The following is a 13,873-nucleotide window of genomic DNA, read 5'->3' as shown; positions in this document are numbered from 1 at the left end:
ATGACATCTGCATGGTGTGTGTGTGTGGTAGAGGCACAGACAGGACTGCTAAGGCCAAGAGGCCCTGGTACTGTCACTACAAACACCAAAACAGTGTCCCCTTCCCTGAATACAACAGTATTTCACACCTCTAAAGATGTGTACTCACGGGGGTAGTTGGCGTCTCTTGCAACTCTGAAGCAGCGACAGTGGAAGGACTGCAACTCATAGCAGGCAATGCTCCCCTAACTATAAACACCAAAAGTGTGCCCTCCCCCAAAATAAACCTGTGTACCAAATCATTGAAGTGTACTCACCTGTGAGGAAACCATCAGTATAGTGTGTGTAATGCAGGGAATTACATGACTGCAACTCACAGGAGACTCCCTTTCTGTCACTCCATACATCAGTCCAGTGTACACTTGCAAATATACCCTTATTTTGTAAACGACTACCTGAAGGGTATAACAAATACATGAAGTACAGGGGGTGACATGACTGCTAAGGCCTGGACGCTCTGTCTCCCCAAATCCAAACACAAGCCCAGTATGCATCTGTCCATAAATCCCTGTCCGTTAACTTTTAGTGGAAGTGTACTCACCCGAGGGAGTGACCTATGCATAATGTGTGTAGTACTTGGAGTAACATGACTGTAGATCCCAGGAGGGCCAGTCCCTGTAACTCCTATACCCAAGGCAGTAATCATATGACAAGGTGCATCTGTCTGTGAACTTAGAAATGAAGTTTACCAACCTGGGAGGGACCAAGAAACAGATCATGGTACACTCTGTAATGGGATAAAAACCTAGACCCATCTTGAGCAGCTAATCCAAGATGAAAATATTGTGGACAGGAAGTGCAGCTCAGCCTGTGTGTAACAGAGTAATGAAACAATCAAAGGCCTCAAGATGCAGCACCTGAAAGCTACTGGTAGCAGACGCATTCACAATGCACTGAATACATGATAAACTTCACACTTGTATAGCGCAGTACTCACCTGTTAGGGTCTCAAGGCGCTGTACGCATACCACTGTGGAACACCTCCTGGCTTTTCCCTGTGAGGCACCCACTCCTTGGCAACCCCAGGCATCCAAGCGCTGTTGGGGCCGTTGTGGAGATTACGTAAGGTATTGCCCAGAGTTAAAGAGTAGGACCCATTAATTAGATTAGGCACCAAGGCAAGAATTATCTGGTCCAAGGGAATTGAGCCCAAGACCTGCCAAGGTAGGAATTGACCCCTGGTCCCGGGCAGATCTCTGCATCAGGGTCTGCAGCTCTAACCATTGTGCCACACTTCTCCATGATGACTAGCATATGCACTACAAACTCCTGGGTCTGCTTGCATACCAGTGAACTAGGCCATAAAATTATATAATCCACATTTTGCCCAGCCACTGTTTTGCCTGTACTGCTGGCAAGATGTAAGTCTATGACCATCCTCTAAGTGCTAATGAACTCATATAATCCGCAGCTGATTGACTGAAACGGAAGTGGTAGGTTATTCAAAATTCAGATCAATACAACTGATAGCATGTGTACCTGTCATAAAGGTAAACCTGCAAATCCAATGTGTACATGGCCTTTACTAAATGTCACTCTAAACTGCTGGAGACATATGTCCCACTACAACCTGTAACATTGTTTCTCTCACATCAACAGGTCTAGCTGCCACTGGGAACACTGAGCCCACTCAAGAGACTGCCACTACCCCATGGATGAATCCCTCAGTGAGGACAACACTTCTGGATGCTTGGGCATTGAGAACGGTTCTGGCCCACCTGGGCACCCTGATCAGATGACACCAGTGAGCCTTACTGTGACCACATCGAGTCCTCCCAGCCCATTTTTTATCAACATCGCAGGCAGCCATTCGCAACCAACCTTTGTCCCGAGGACTGTGAAAACCATCTTGTGTCACCCATTCCACAAACCTGAATCACACCAACACATCTCTGATGAGGATGGTCCTGGAACCAGTGGTAGGGGACAAGCTGGGCCATGGGCACAGGCACCTTGGGGGTAGGGTACATGGGAGGGATGTTGTGGGCCGATGGCATGAGGCTACTGTGGATGGTCTGGACAGGACACCATCAGCCAAGCCTTGGGAGCCTATGAAGAATCCTATGGCATGATGGGCCAAGTACTTGCCGAACTCAGGGAGATCAAACAGCTGCAAAGGGACTTCCATCATCAGTCTCTGGAAAAATGGGAGGCCACCAACACCATCCTGGCGTCCCTATCAGGGATTTTCAGGGAGATCAGCAGTACACTGATCAGGGACCCTGAGCAACTCCACACCCCTTCCTTTGGCCAAGCAGCACCAGCCCCATCAACATTTATGGCAGCCACTGGAAGGGAGGCCCTTTCAAGGGAAGGACCCCCACTCAGATACCCCTGCCTCTGTGGCAGCAGAACCCCCAGCAAGCGGGGACGTCCAGCCAAGCATCCAGGAGGTGGGGATGGCAAGACACCAACTACTGCCAGCAAGTGACCTCTTTCTGAAGGAATTCCTTTGTGTACCACATATTTACTCTGTTAACTGCTCTTTGACCACCTTCCATTTCCTATGGTAATAGGAGACTGGACTTTGTACTTCAAATTTTGTGGCATCTACTAATATGTTTACATCCACCATGACTGATTCAACCACCTTACTTTTCTGTTGCATCTCTCAATGATTTCCTGCTCCTATGTCAATAAACTCACCTATAACTAAAGCATTTTGAAATGTTGAAATGTAAACCCATGTGATGCACATGAGGAAAACACGGGATGGTAATGGAAGGAGGGATATGCCTCAGGTAGTGTCATGCAGAGGATTACTTGCAACACGATGATACCAGTGTTAAATGTCTGGAATGCTATAGCCAAGAATAGCCAAACCATATTGATTCAGGCTACATATCCCAAGGTACCATCCCCCATACCACAGAAGAAAGGGCTTTGTCAGACTTCGTACCCATAAAATAGGCTACCAGATTGGTGGATATTGACACCAGCTTGAGACTTATCATATACCAAAACCAGGTCTCCCTATATAACATACATCATGGCACAGACAGAGGGCAGTCCAACAGTCGCTGATCATAGGTCCATCCCATTACAATGACCAAGCATCTGGGGTTGTGATACAAACCTATATCAGAGTTGTGACATAGCTACTGTGGCCTGCAATGGTGAAACATCTACAGCTACTAAAAGGTCATACTTGATATTTGTCTACACAATTTGAAGGGAAAATGTATGGATTGCACTTGATGAGAACATATCTCAAGGCAATATGATCACACACACGAGACAAGTGGAACAATGCAACACATCAAACCAGTGTATTCTGCACTTTAGAATTCCACCCACTCACTGTCCAAGCTCTATTGGCACAGGACTCCTACACCCTAAATCTGTGACCAACATTATCTGGATCAATCCATGTCCACTTCATATGTCAGAACAATAACAGAATCCTGCCAATGTCACAACTCTGAGATGTCCACATGAGGATGGCATGGTGAAGGTACCTGGTCAAAAACAATACAAGAATTTTAGGCAGACATGTTAATACCTATGACCAAAACCTCATATCAAACATCAGTAGATCCACGTACATTGTAATGAGACTGACACAAACAAAGCAAATAATCAAGGTAGTAAAATGTACAAGTCTGACTTAGCAATCAAACCTTCGCTGTATATTTCAAAGCTTAGGATCCACTGTCTTTTGGAAAAAATCCCTACTCAGCACATACTGACAACTGCAGTTCCTCATACAGTCACAGTAAACACAAAACATTGCATGCTTACACTCACATAAAGTAGTGATTGATGAGATCTGCCCACAAGTCTTTTCCTTCCTCTTCATCACTGTCATCTTCACTTGCCATTTCAGGATTCTCACCCAGTAGCACTGGTAGCTCCCCATATATTTGAATGTATTGGATATCCCTCCATAGGGCAATGTTTTGGAGCATGCACCAGGCCACAATGATCTTACAAACCTTTTTGGGTGAGTAGAGGAGGGCTCCACCTGTCTTGTTCAGACACCTAAATCTGGTGTTCAGGAGCCCAAAAGCCTGCTCCATGACACGCCGTGTTCTTCCATGGGCATTGTTGAAGCAGACTTCTACTGGCATAGTTGGGTTCCTCACTGGCGTCAACAACCATGGATGGTTTGGGTATGCAGAGTCCCCTTTTATGAAATGGGACATATGTGCAACTATGAGTCCCTCTCTTCGCATTGTTTGCAGCAGACATTGCACACAAACAAACAGGGCATATGTGACTTACCAACCAGCCAGCCCCTCTCAGGGTACAGTCGTGATATCAACTGGGGGATCACAGTGTACCGCATAATGAAGGGATCATGGACTGAATCCAGATAACGGGCACAGACCTGTGAAATTTAGAGGTCTGCCAAACAAACAACTTCGGCATTGATGGATTGGAAGCTCTTTCTGTTCCAATACACTTGTTCATTGTCATGCAGTGAGACCAAGGCAACATGTGTACGATCAATGGCTCCCACCACATTTGGGATGTGTGCCAAACCATAAAACCCTGCCTTCACATGGGTGCAATCCTCACGTTGAGGAGACCAGATGTAGCTGTCCAGGTGTTTCAAAATTGCATCCTTCAAAACAAGACTGAACATAGGCTGTACCCCACCAGCAGATAGGGCCACTGTATTTTAGAAGGACCATGAGGCCAGGAAGTGCAACACTGCCATGACTTGTGCAACGGGTGGTATGCTATTTGGATGATGAATGGCAGGCATCAGATCTGGCTCCGACACCACATAGATCCATAATTTGCTTTGCTGATTCAGACGGTAGATCTGGATGATGTGGCGTACTTCCATGGTCTGAAGGTCTGACAGGATAGGAGGTTGTCTGATCCTCCCCCTTCCTGGGTAGATCGGTATAACAAAAAAAAGATTTTGGCCATCATTCAATGATGAGCCTCCTGCAACATACATGACTCATGCCAGTGACAAACAGTGACACGGCATGTCGTAAGTTGAGGAACATTACACACAGTGCACATCACTACTGTTAATCACACAAAAGAAACATATTACCCCCTTCTTTTTAAAACATGTGTACACATCATCAATGTGGTAATAAATAATTTGAGCATGAAACTTGCCATTCGGACTGTGACTTCATGTCCCAAGCTTTTAAATGATCTTTGACAGGGGGGGACTGTGCCCCAAAGCAAATTGCCATATGTGCCTAACAATGTACAAAAATGGTATCTGAGTAGTAGGAGCTACAAGACAGGAGAAGACAGGCACTTATCACTGGAAAAACAATATTTTCTGAGTTGTGATGCATTCTTCTGAGGCATATAATGCATTTTAGGCCTCTAAAATGGGAGCTGCCTGACCTACTCTACTGGACATTAGGAACCGCCGGGGACCGCATGTGGAAGACAACATACGTTTGAGTGGTAGGCAGTTGCAACCGCGGAGGACACAGTCATAGGCTAATGTTGTTGCCAGGGGTGGTCAAAGGCCAATGGCAGTGTCCACCAGGAGTGATGGCTACGTACATGGCTGACGTGACCGTCATGTTCTGCAAAATCCCTCACTTGATTTCTGACATTGCTGCCAACAAGACCTCCACTACCTGAGCTGCTGTGTACTACCTGTGGGCGCAATCATACCACATTCAGCAGTTGATAGGGGCCCTGCCTTCTCCCCCGAGGAGCTGGTGAGGCTGGTCACAGAGGTCCTATCCCTGTATGGACAGCTTTATGGTGCACCAGAGGAGCAGGTAAGTGCCTCATGTCCACATGTATTTTTCTGTACTTTACTATATGTTCCCTCCTCACAGGCTAGATTGTGCCCTTGTGTGCCAGAATGTAAAGACAAGGCCATGGAGGTGTAGTCGGTGTGGCATCAATGGGAGAGGCAATGTGCATGTATCTGTGTTCAATTCCAGATTTTCAATCCTAATACATTGTTGTGTGTGTTTTGAGTGCAACCTTATCTGCCTTATGATGGATGCACAAAACTGGGTGAGGTGACATCACAGCCATCCCATACATCTCTTAACACATGGATGTTGTCAATATGAGACAACATGTATTTGCATGACAGCATGAGCTGTGTATGCATGTTCTGTGCATGAGGTGTGTGTAAAGTATGCTATGTGTATGTTGCCACTGAGATTTCAAACCGCATCTGGCCTTGCCTTTGTTAAAATGTTGTTTTAAAGGCATATGCTGACTCACTCTACCCTTCATCTTGCCACATACACACGACATGTCGAATTGCTCTTGGCTACACAATGTACTGTCATGCATGGAAGTGATGGGAATGAATGTAGGTTCTATCTGCTCAGCCTGCAGAGACCTGGGACTGTCAAATGTATCTCCAAGTATGGATTCAAGTCTCGGCTGGTGTTGAGTCACTTTTGCTATGCAACTGTGGCACTGTGCCCACTCCCTCTATCCCATTTGATACTGTCATGTGGCCAAATCTAGGTTTTGTGCTAATTTGCAGTTTATTGAGACTCTTTCACTAAGAAGTGAGAATGTTTTTAGGGTACAGTTGATGATCTGTGACCAATCTGCACTTGGCATCACTGTCAATGTGTGTATCTGTCCCCTGACATGTTCTTTACTCACACAGCCCTGTTGTCACCTTCACACAGGACAAATTAGTCCTGTGTAGGCTTATTTCATAAATGATAGTCCCACAGTGCAGACAGTGTGTTGATTCCTGGGAAGCCAAGATGTGTGATTCAGTAGCATAGTCACATGTCAGTAAATGGACAATGCATGCCTTCGTTTTTTGGATGCCATCTCTGTAGGAAGGACACATATGTCCAAAAGCATGTTCTGTGGCACAAGCACATGTCACAGAACCCCACCCCCTGAAGTGGCATGAATATGCATTTATAAGTACACACGTCTACACATGGACAGGGTAGACACTTTCTGTACCCACCATGCCAGTCCCCTCATTGTTACCCATATGTAATGTTTGAGTTTGTACTCTGGCAGTAGCCTGTAGGAACTGTATGCAGAGAATCAATCTCAAAGAGTGTGAGTGTTTTAATAAATTCATGCCTAAGGAGTTTACTTTTCAGAAGCCACAGAGGTGTGATGTGTCCCACAGTTCCTCAGATCTCAGTTGACCTTCCTAGTCAGTGGAGGGCCTGAGCAAGGTGGTGGGTTGGTCAGCAGATTGGGAAGTATTTGTAGTCATTTCCCTCCCATTGCCAGGTGATTCAGTAAGGTATTCACTGCTCCGCCAGACAATTAAGGATGAACAATGTGTCACACAATAGATGGGAGATTATTTGTTTTGACATGTAATGTGTATCAAACTATCAAACTGGTGTGCCTTGCCTTTTGGACCTGGGACCCAGTACAAAACTGGGGGGGATCCTCAAACCACTTGCTCTGCATGTACCACAAATGGCTGTGTACAGTGATCATTCATGTATTGTTTGTTGTTGTACTAGATGTAATTTCTAACCTACAGATCACTACCCGTATATGTTACAGGCCAAAGGTAAGTAGGTTATGGATCACTGTCCTGTACCATGTGTCTGGGTATATGTGTTTGTAGACATCTGCCACCCAGAAGCTAGTTACCTTCAGTATATGATGGGTGCTAGTGCCTCACTGGTAGAGTGTAATATGTAGGTGTCCATCATACCTGTGACATGGCTTACATGGCTAATTGTTTGCAGATGTAGCAATCTACTTTCCCATTGAAAGTGGGGAATGTCAATTGACCGGAATAATGTCCCATGACTGTTGCCAACATTCCTTGTGCCTACATGTTAGCACATGTCCTTTTCTCTTTAGGAAACATTCTTAATCTACAATTTCATGCATGTTCTACCCATGTTGATGGGATGATTTTCGTATCCACTCACATATATGTGCATGGGAATGTGTTTGTGGAATAGTACAGTTACAATGGTGGTACATTTCATCTTGTGCCAGAGGCAGGAGTGTGTCACCATTGTTTATATTCTGACAGATACCTTGAGTCATAATTTGTCATTTGGCATGTAGAACTGCAGTCGCAATGAGGGACATGACAGTTAGGCCCAGATTGTGGAAGCGCCCTCTGTTTATCTATGCCCTTGATGTGGATTCATCTGTAAAAGTGCACTACACATGTGTAATGGTTGAGGATTGTGGTCTGACTGTTGGCATGCATCATGGAGTGACTTGCAGTGATGTTCACATCACATGTTTGGTTACAAGCATTCATCCACAGACAGACACCAGGGTTGGCATGTCCAAGATGTGGATAATGATGTTGCTTCTCATTGGACAACAAGTTGAGGTCCTTCTAAAAGTTATTGGAAGTTATGTGTCTCTCCAACATGCAAAGGACAGATGGTTACTACAGATACACTAGGATAATGTTATTGTGATGCATGTCAGACATTGGTGGTGACTATCATGGGGCTTACGGATGCATTGTTTTGTGTGTTCTGGAGACATCTTTCCCTAACATATTGAACCTCCCATCAAAAGTGTTCCTTACAATGGCACATGTGAGGCCTGTCTGAGTAACATGGTTACTACCTGATTAACTCTATTGGGACAGGTGTTACCTATTGAAGTGTGCATTGCTGAAATGTTTACAGTGTGACATGGATATTTCCATGTCACCTAATCCAGGATATTGCTCTTTTGTAATCAACATAGCAGGATTTCATGACATCATTTCTAATTGTTGGTACATTATGTATGTGCCAAATAGAGGCACAAGACCTTGTGTGTGAAATGTAGGAATTAACTTTACAATGGGATACCATTATTTGCCAAAAGTTAATTTAGGTCTGCTGCACTTGGCACAGCTTTGAGGATGGAGAGATCTCCTAGTTGTTGTATGGTTTTTGTGGTTGCAAGACTTCAGCCATGCAATTGTATTTGTCTGAGATCCTAATTTTCCTGTGGGCACTTTTAGTAAATCCAGATGCCTTGTGTACATTTTGGCTGGGACCTACTTGACATGTTGTTATTGTATGTCAATCAGAGTTGTGATTGAAGTGTTTTAATGGAGATATTATGACCCTATTTCTCTTTCTTTTTGGAATATCAGCACAAGCATGCGAAAGAGACGAGGCCGAGCCAAGTGGGGAAACATCTGGCCATGGGACGTTGTGTCAAGACACCACTGACACCGGCCGGCCCATTGGCCTGGAGGCAGAGGGGTGTACCATGGGGGAAACCGGGACATCGTCCTCGGATTCCTCCTCCAGTGGCCACTCCCTACTGGTGGTGGACTCATCAGGGAATCCCCCAGTACCATCCTTGTCCACCAGCCCTTCTTTATCACAGCCCTCCGTGTTGTTCCCACCCAGTTGGCCATGCACGTTCACCCAAGAGGGTGAGCATCTCCTTTGCCGCCAGCACCTCTGCCCAAGCCCCTGTTATGCCTGCTGCCCTCAGTGAAGAGGCAATTGACCTTCTGAGAAGGATCTCTGTGGGTAAGACAGTCATCATGACTACCATCCAGGGATTGGCAAGTTAGCTCCAACAGACTAATGCATTCCTGCAAGGCATTGATGGTGCATTGGCAAGACTACAGACATCTTTTCAGGCTCTGGCCTCCACACTGATGGTAGTCAGTCACCCCCCACATTCCATCCCCCCTCCACCTCCCTCTTCTTAGTCCAAATACCCCTTTTCCCTACCTACCCAAAGCACATGATCAGGTCTGCAGACATCCACCTCAACAGAGAAACCGTGCACACACAAACACAAGCACCACAAGACTCACCAGCATGCACACAAACAACATCCACCCACAGACACAGCAACAGTCACAACTTCCCCTGACAGCCCTATGATCCTTAGCATCACACACGACATCAAGCATACCTACAGACACCATCACAACAGCCACTGACACAGCCACCACACCCATCCTATCCACAGACACCACTCCAGCAGACCCCAAGACATCTACCACAAGCACCACACCTGCAGACATCACAACTACAGACACACCTACATCCACCACATCCACCATACCTGCAGTCACCATCCCAAAAGACAATGGCATCCCCCAGTGCCTCCACCCCCCAAGCCCATGACACAGAAATGCCCAACAGACACCTACCACACACAAGCATACCTCTCATAAGCAAGCACCCACGACATCCACACCTACACATCAGGCAACCACTTCCTCAACCTCCAAATCCCAACCCCCTTCTGATGACCATCCCAGTGTGTCCAATTTTTTTAATTGTATGATCCTAACCTTTGCCCTGTTCCCCCCCATCCTGGACCGAGAAGGGCCCCACCTATCTCCCAGGTCCTTCCTTCCACCTCAAAGGCCTCCCCTGCCCCCCTACAAGTACCCATACCTCTCCCCAAAGAAGAAGCCCACCCCCACAAGAAGCCCACCCCTGCCCCCTTGATGACACTACCTGTGGAGGTAACATGGCAGTTGGGCGTAGAGTTTAGGCACAACACTGTGTCATTATTAGACATCAATATGAACTGAACTGGCAAATGGCCTTTGAACATTAATATTATTCACATTATTAAACCCAAACATTTGTTTTTTTAAGTATACATTTGTCCTTCAATTCCTTTTCTAGCTTGATGTTGTTCCTGAATGATTGGTTGTGTGCCTCCAGTTGTGTGTGTTTGGGCCTGCTTGCTGCTCCTTGTGCCATTGTTTGCAGTATGTGAGTTTGTGTGCAGTGCTGTTGTCCCCTAAGGGAAAGGTATATGTTGTGTGTATAGGTATGTGTGTGTACAGGCAATCGGGGTGTCATTGCATTGTGTACTGCTTTGCATGGTAAGCATTTCTTTTTGTGTTGTCCAATTTGTGCAGGTATGGTGTCAGACTTTTCCCCCTGATATGGCTTATCTATACATGTGATGTGCGTCATCTTGAGGTTTGTTTGAGCAGACAAGGATTGTGTTTAATTGTGCTAGCTGTGCTTGCTTTTGCCTGTACATGTGTCCATTTCAGTGTGTGTCCTTTGCAACTAGTTCCTGTAGAGGTATGTCCCATGCAGTAGGAGTTGTATATGCTTTTTCAACCTGCCCTTCCCCATTGTGCAGATGGTTTTAGTATTGTTTGTCCTTGAGACCCATGTAGGGTTATTTACTCTGAACATGTTGTTTGGGGGCCTGTTCATAGTGTTATATGTCCCAGTGCAGTCTCCTTCCCTGGGTGACCCAGATGGCCCCATCCCAATTGCGTAGGTATAGTTGTCATGTTGTTCTTGGTCTCTTCGTGTCTCTGTGTTTTGTGCATGCTATTGTGCTTCCATTGTTCTGTGATGTGGGTGATGTGTGTGTCCACTGCAGGGTTGTTTACTGGTGGTGTTGTTTGTTCAATGCCACATTGTTACATAAGTGTGTTGTATGTGAGGACGGTCCCAGGCAAGTATGGATTGTGAGTGTATGAGTTGTATTTGTATATGTTTTGTAGCTGTGTTGTTGATGTGTATGACAATATTGTGTAGCCTTCAGTCTCCCTGTGCCTGGGCTGTGTGGTCGTGTGTATTTGTGTAGTGTTGCAGTGCAGTGTGAGTGTGCTGGCCAAACTGTGCATATTGTGACTGTGTACGTGTCTCTGTCCTTGTTGTTGTACTTTTGTGAGTGCATGTTGTTTGCGACGTGTAGCTGCTGCCCATGGCATGCCCCCATATGGGCTACAAGCTGCTTTTACGGTTGGTGATGCAGGTAGGTATGTGTTCTTATGGTTGTTGGTGTCCACGGCGATGATGATTTTGTTGTCTTCTGATGATCACCAGCAGCGGCATAACATTTGTGAATGGCTCCATGGCATCAGCGGACATGTAAGGCTGCCTGCATCTTAGTGTCTCCCTTTATACTGGGCATTTCCGCCTTCTGATACGTGGTGGTTGGATCGCAATGGTCACATTGGCGGTGTTCAACCTCGTAATGAATTTGGAGGAAACACTTTCTACACCGGCCTGTTTGTGCTTCCTCCTGACAGTGGTGGTCTGTGCGTCCTGGTGGTGCTGGTGGACCACTGGCAGTCTTCTATTAATACGACCTCCAAACTCGCAATACAGGGGTCACATCCGCCAGACCAATGACGGTCGGATCGCCACCACCCACATGGTAGTCACAAGACTGCCAATCTCCTATTAAGGCCTTTAGTACAGATTTTTGGAGATGTCTCCAAATGCAAAAAAAGTAATAACAGCCTTGAATGGCTGTGTGTTGGTATACTTAAGTATTCTTTGTATCATGGCTTGTTCAGAGTTAATTAATATTTTTTGTGAGTAGTACTTGTTCATTTTAAGTTCAATGTGGTTTAGTAGTTTGCAGTAAGTGCTGCTTTGTTTATTAGGTAGCAACGTGTATGAGGGGTATATTAGTTTTTTTTATATTCACCATGTATGGTATATATCTGAGTAAAGGGTCTAGGGCACATTCTGAATTTTCCATCTATCATCCATTGGATTAGTCTTAATAAATTATCTGTTATAAAAAAATTAATAAGTCATTTGTTATTATTAAGGTTGTATGTAAGAGGAAGGGTTCTTCATTACATGGGGTGGTCAAGTATTCTGAAACTTTGATGTTTTGGTATCTTTTAGGGGTAGCAAAAGTATCACTCATGGCTTTGTTAGTTCATGCTATTAAGCGTTCCAAAGTGGGTATAGCTGGTACCTTTCCTGTGTTGTGTTCAGGTACTTTAGGGAGTATACCTTTTAGAACTTTAGTAGTAGTGCTTGCTTCTTAAAAATCTTGAACTACCTGCCTTACTTTGATTTTGGTGACATTGGGGAGATGGCTGTGTTCTCTAATGTTATTAACCATTTTGCTTTTTTGGCTGTAAGTGTAGACCATGCCTGAGAGTAATTGTTTGCCTTTCTGCAATGTGATATATCCTGCTCCTTCTGTCATTCTATCTGAAAATAGTTTAATAATATACTTAAATAAACTGTAACAATTTTACTTTTGGTTTGCCAATGTACATAAAATATTATGGCCCACATTATGAACACGTCGGTTTACACCACCGTGTTCAGGCTGGCGGTCTTTCTATCGACCGCCTACTAGCTTGGAACGCCGCCGGCCGTATTACAAACATTCTGCAGGGCCGGCGGGCGGAAACATTGTTTCCACCTGTCAGCCTAGCAGAATGCCTGGCCGGGACATTGCCGGTGGCTCCACATGCCTCTGTGCGGCAGGTGCAGCTGTATCCGTCGCGCAGATCACTGCCTGTAAATCGGGCAGTGACCTGCACGATGAGGCACTGCACAGGGGCCCCTGCACTGCCCATGCCAGGTGCATGGGCAGTTCAGTGGCACCCCTTCCGCCAGCCTTTCGGCTGGGGGTCTTGGATCATTATCCTAGGGGCAGCAGCGCTGCCCTGTCGGATAATGATGACGTCCACCGTCAGGCTGCCTGTCGGAGGCAGCCTGGCAGTAGGGGAGGGCCGCCTATGGTGGCCCTTCCTCGCTTCATTATGTGGCGGTCTGCGCCGCCATGCCGGTTGGCGGGATTTCCCGCCGCCGTCAGCATGGCGGCCCATACCGCCAATATCATAATGAGGGCCCAGATGTGTTGTTGTTTATAATTGCTCTTCTTTTTCAGATTTCTGTTAAAGCCTTTGAAATGTGGAACAGATGGTTTGTTTTCTGTTTGGGAGAAAAGATGCATTAGTTATTTTTTAAATGTTTATTTTGGATAGTTTGTAAGTGTTGAGGACTTTGAGTGATTTTTAAATTTTATTGGCGGTTCTGTAGGTTGTAGATTGTTTTGTAATTTTTCTGTAGTACCTAAAGTTTGGTAGATATACATGCTACTTTAACATTTTTTTAAATAAGCTACTTTCATCTGTGTTATTTTAAATGTTTTACCTACTTTTGAAGGTAGTTGCATATTGTCTTCCACTTTTCTTTTTTGGTTTTCTGTT

The 13,873-nt window shown here is 45.5% G+C and overlaps 1 long non-coding RNA gene across 1 annotated transcript in view; it reads left to right on the top strand.

Annotated features, from left to right (window-relative positions):
• Positions 1-2,696, top strand: part of LOC138288530 (uncharacterized) — a 33,630-nt gene extending 30,934 nt beyond the window's left edge. Inside the window, exon 2 of the long non-coding RNA XR_011202441.1 lies at positions 1,639-2,696. This is a non-coding gene — a long non-coding RNA (uncharacterized lncRNA). The remainder of the gene's footprint in view (positions 1-1,638) is intronic.
• Positions 2,697-13,873: the final 11,177 nt, after the last annotated feature.

The sequence above is a fragment of the Pleurodeles waltl genome, chromosome 4_1, assembly GCF_031143425.1.
Source record: "Pleurodeles waltl isolate 20211129_DDA chromosome 4_1, aPleWal1.hap1.20221129, whole genome shotgun sequence".
NCBI lineage: Eukaryota > Metazoa > Chordata > Amphibia > Caudata > Salamandridae > Pleurodeles > Pleurodeles waltl.
Note: the sequence above shows the minus strand (reverse complement) of the source record. Positions and strands in the feature narration are given on the sequence as shown.